Source organism: Rhipicephalus sanguineus, chromosome 4, assembly GCF_013339695.2.
Source record: "Rhipicephalus sanguineus isolate Rsan-2018 chromosome 4, BIME_Rsan_1.4, whole genome shotgun sequence".
In the NCBI taxonomy this organism is placed as follows: domain Eukaryota; kingdom Metazoa; phylum Arthropoda; class Arachnida; order Ixodida; family Ixodidae; genus Rhipicephalus; species Rhipicephalus sanguineus.
This window is the reverse complement of record NC_051179.1, coordinates 355,295-360,141: the sequence shown is the minus strand read 5'-3', so window position 1 is coordinate 360,141 and position 4,847 is coordinate 355,295. Positions and strand designations below refer to the sequence as shown.

Sequence of the window (4,847 nt, the reverse complement as noted above, 5' to 3'; positions counted from 1 at the left end):
CGAAAGCTTAGGAAGAAAAAAAATGGCGCAGCCGCGAGTATCACGCGCGCAAGCTGACCTTTTGCTTTGTTTTATGGAGAAGCATCCACACTTGGCGAGAAACGCGGCAGTGTTCACGTCAAGCATGGGTGCTTCTCGAAACCTAGCTTTGTGGGAGGAGCTCACCGCTGCGCTCAATGCGCTGGGGCCTGCCGTGAAAACTGTCAAGCTCTGGCGCAAATATTGGTCACGGCTGTGCTGCGACAGCCGCAAGCTGGCGAGGGAAATTGAAAGGGAGAGGAGGTGAGCTCATTGATTGCAGCAGACTGTGGGGCGTATTTTAACATTTCTTATGCCTTTGCAGGAGGACGGGGGGAGGACGGCTCGGAGGCGTCGAGGGCCGGGTCCTCGCGATTCTGGACGTTACGGCGCCCGACTCCAAGCCGGTCCGGCTTTTTACCGGTGATGAGGTCCGAATTATCATTGTTGCCAAGTGTCTCGGTATGTGATATCTCTGTCGTGCACAACCGAAAATCTTGCGAGAACAAATGATAAGTGCTTTCTTGAGACCAATGTAAGCAGTTGTGCTTGACAACTCCTTCCTTGAAGCACACAGTTAGTAATAAGCCGCATGTTAGAGCGTTAGAGAATCTGTTTCACGAGAAATAGTCTGCCATACGAGGGATGAGAAGTTGGCTCCAGAATTGAGGTGCTGCAGACTGGGCGAGCAGTTGACAGGTTCATCAGTCGCAATAATTGAGTCACACGAAATGACCGCAACAATGTGCGTGATGTGTTCACTATGTATTGCAGGACAACCCACCAAGTCCCGTGGACGCAGCCGCTGCTGTCGCCGTCGCGACGCAGCCTGCTCCAATGCCACAGTCTTCCCCGGCATCGCGGCCTGCCCCAACCCTGCAGCCTGCAACGCCACAGCTTGCCCCAACGGCCCACGTCTCTGTGGGGATCCAGCAGGGCACCAGCGGCACTGCACGTGAGGCACTTTCACAGCTCTTGTAATAAAAACTACTTAAAGCAGCTGCAGACGTTCGTGTTATAACCTTGCATATCATAAGTGGTTGCTTCATTAACTTAAAAATATGCTTCATCTATTTGAAGTAAATGTTCAGTGCTACCTATATTGTTAAGTACAGGGGCGGATCCAGGCGCTTGCTTTGGGGGGGGGCGGTTGGTTGTTGGGGGGGGGGAGAGGGGGGAGGGGGGCGTTGCCCAACTTTAAAACTTCACGTTAGTAACCAAATGCTCATTATTTTTGTTCGCAGTTGCATTGCTCAGTGCCATTTCATTATCTAAAATTTCGCATATTTCCGCTAAACATTGGGGAACACGTATCAGTGTTGTTGGTAAGAGGAGGGTGAAAGAGGGAAGGGCAGGCCACCTGCTCGATAAATGAGTATTCCCACAACGGCGAGCTCTAGTATTCCTTGAACGTAGTTTCGGAGTAAGCCTCCCTTTGTTACCCCGCCCCCTCCTCCCCATTGCCTTTTTTTCTGGCCGGTCGTGTTGCCAGAAAATGCCCTTTCTATCTCCGCAGCCTAAGGACGGTCAAACGGAGCTTTCGGAGTCGCGCTCGATTATACCCCGCGCACGTGCTCTCGGAGGCTTGCTCGGTACTTCGGCGAATATAATTCACAGCACCACTGCCTGCCTTCCTTCTTTTTTTTTTTTTTTTGGACCAGCCGCTGAAGGTTGACTAAAGGTAACTTGTTCTGCACGCTTTGTGGGACCACGGCCGGGCTAGACTGCACGTGCGCGCTCAAGCGCGCACGTGCAGTCTAGCCCGGCCGTGGTGGGACGAAAGATGCCAGTTTGAATGACACAGAACAGACTCCTGTCTCTGAGAAAAAGATGGGAGAATTTGAAGACCCCTCGCTTTGCTGAAGAGCTGATGGCCCTGGGAGTGGGGAGGAAACTTTAGCTCGCTTCCATAAAGGCAGCAGTTGCTTTAGCAAAATAGTTGAGGCTTGTGCTCGTCGGTGCCTATTTGAAAGATGCAGGACGCAGAAGAAATCTTTTCTAGAAAGCCTGTTTCGCTCTTAACAAAAGCGCTGGGCTGTGTGAGGGGTGCTTCCCTAGTCTCGGATTGGGATGGACACAGCGACCACCTGAAAAAATTCTACGTTCTGAAAAATGGCCTTCGGTGAGGTGAAAAGCGGGGGGGGGGGTTGGGTTGGCTTATAGCTTTGGGGGGGGCGATCGCCCAATCGCCCCCCCCCCTGGATCCGCCACTGGTTAAGTACCGTATGTAGGGACGCAAGAAAATTACCACTGATAAGTCGCAGTCACGTTTGGTTGCATATGATGCTTGTGGTACTCCCTTAATTTGCCTTTTGTTGTAATGCCTTATTCTTTTACTCTTCATTGCCCATGTGCATGGCACCTTATAGCTATGATAACGGTCAAATAAACTTTATGTGTAGCTTGTAAAAAAGTGCTCCCTATTCATTTCTTATGGACGACCAGGGCGGCATCATCATGGTTCCCCCCCTCCAGAGGTGGTTGGCCGGCTCTCCAACGAGTGTGAGAGGCAGCTGCGGGTGCTGGAGGAGACGCAGGCAGAGGCATGAGAAGTACGTACAAAGAACCATTTGTGAAAGGAGATTGCATTGCCTGTTGGTCTTTGCCACTTACAGCTGGCATAGTTGAAAACAAGCGTGGCAACCTTACTTAGCATACCTTAGAACTCACAGGATCGTTCATTTGGCATGCTGTAAGGTAGGAAGAGATTACGTTGACCGAATAAACAAGCACTAAGATGCCAAATTCATAAACAGTACAGACAGCTCGCAAACATTGACTGGAGTGGCATAGTAGGAAGCTTTTCTGTCCTCTGCGTGTTACATATACGGCTAAAGTACAGTGATACATTTTGTGCAGCGAGTGAAACAAACATCTCAAACGTGACGTCGTGTGGTTTCGCTGCGCAAGAGATCAATGCACAGTACAAGATCGGTGTTTTTTTTTTAAATATTGCATGCGATATTTACTCTGCGTGACAGACAAATACTTTTATGCATCACATTCTTATGAAACATGTAGTATCAAATTACTTTCCTGTCTGCTCTAACATTCCTGAATCTGCACGCCTGAAAGTTATTGCAAAAGGTGCGTTTGCAAGGTATGGACGGTAATCCAGCAATTGAATTTTTTTTCTCGCAGCGCCATCACGAGTTCATGGAGGAGGTGAGGGGCTTGCGTTCGGCTCACAAGCACATTGCAAGAGCCCTTGAACTCCTCGTGGGCGCCCTTGTGCCTGGCCATGCCACGCCCACAGCACAGCCACAGCCGCCGCCACCTTCTTAAGGTGGCGGTCCCACTCCGGCGAACCCCCCTCCGCATTTTACGCATTGTTTGCGGACACACTGTGCTCGCTGCGCTTGACAAATAAATATTAATTGTAATAATTCAGAAAGCTTATGATCTCCGCTTTCTAATGACACCTGGTGTTAATGCCTGTTCGGAAGCGTTACCTAATAGCAATGAAAGTAGTGTGAGCAACAAAAGGCATTTTCGTTGTACAAGCCTCGGTTGTACGGCCAGTACGGCGAAACTGTTCAACATAACAAGACCAAATTTACCGTGCCTTTAGAAGAAGCGCTATTTAAGGTTTCTATGAAGAGATATTAGCCATAAAATAATTAGTAATTTATTTACGCTCCAATGAAAATGGGCAAAATATTAAAAGTTTTTGTGAGAATATCTTTTTTACTTTTCAAAGCAGAACAATATTATTTAGTGGCTACGTAGACTACATTACACTTATTTTCCATGCGAAGTTGCTTTGTGTTCTGACGAAAACGTGATGAATTATTATTGTGTCAATGCGGCAGTTTATGGCTGTACTTGGTCACGCATTACCGATGAAGCGACAAAACTATACAAGCTGCTACTGTGAACTTCTACATAATGAAGAAGCAAGGCCCTTTCTATGATTCTATGAAGAGAAAATTCCTTTATCTTTATTAGGGAATCTGCAAGACAGCAGTGAATTTACGTAATTTTCCTGCTAACCAGTCCCGTAGAAACTCGCTTTTTTTTTCTTTTAGACGCTAATTGCCAACGAGTATTGCACATTAGTAGATGCATATTGTGTCTTTTATCTACTTGTGCTCACTAACTTGACCACTCAGTGCTTCAAACAAAATATTTTCAATGAATCATAAGTCTCACAGGCGTTTTTTGGTGGTAGCTCCATCTATGAAATGAAACATCAAGTTGCTTTATGCGAGTTCAAGCGTTCGCCAAAAGTGGCGCAATTAAACATAATAAAACGGGTAGAACAGGCATGAATTATATCTCCAGGCCTCATAGTTTGCTTCACTAGCTAAGTCTAGTCGCCGCGCGTAACGAACATCAACCGTAAAAGGAGGAGGGCTTAGTGATAACCCTTTCCACTCGCCCCACGTCAGGTGGGGCGGTCTCATCAAGCGGCAAATGGTTTCGGTGTGCAGGAAGATTGCGCGTTCGTCACGCGTTCTTAGAACCAGTGTTCCCCGGCACGTCTTTAGTAATGTGCATCTCTTTGTGGTTCAGCTGCTTGTGTTTTGCGCGTTCCTTTGAGTGTTTTCGTGCCTGTGAGGTTCGAAATTGTGAAAGGAAGGACGCTGACATGCCGTGTGAATAATACGTATGTAGCGCCGCTTCAAAGGGGACACGATGGTGAACGTATGAAAGCTTGTCATTGCCGGAATTTTCAAAGTATGCCTGTCGAGCCTGTGCCGACAACTTCCACTGACCAGTAGTGGTAAGTTGTACCCAATCAGGTAATTACGTCCTAGTTGCAACGATGCGACAGAAGCGAGACTTTGTGAAGACAGAACGTTCTAGTCCCACTGGCAGAATATTTA

At 47.8% G+C, this 4,847-nt stretch overlaps 1 long non-coding RNA gene across 1 annotated transcript; it reads left to right on the top strand.

Annotated features, from left to right (window-relative positions):
- Positions 1–868: 868 nt before the first annotated feature.
- Positions 869–3,270, top strand: LOC119388669 (uncharacterized). The gene is made up of 3 exons (XR_005182775.2): positions 869–973; positions 2,464–2,570; positions 3,160–3,270. It is a non-coding gene; the product is annotated as an uncharacterized LOC119388669 (long non-coding RNA).
- Positions 3,271–4,847: the final 1,577 nt, after the last annotated feature.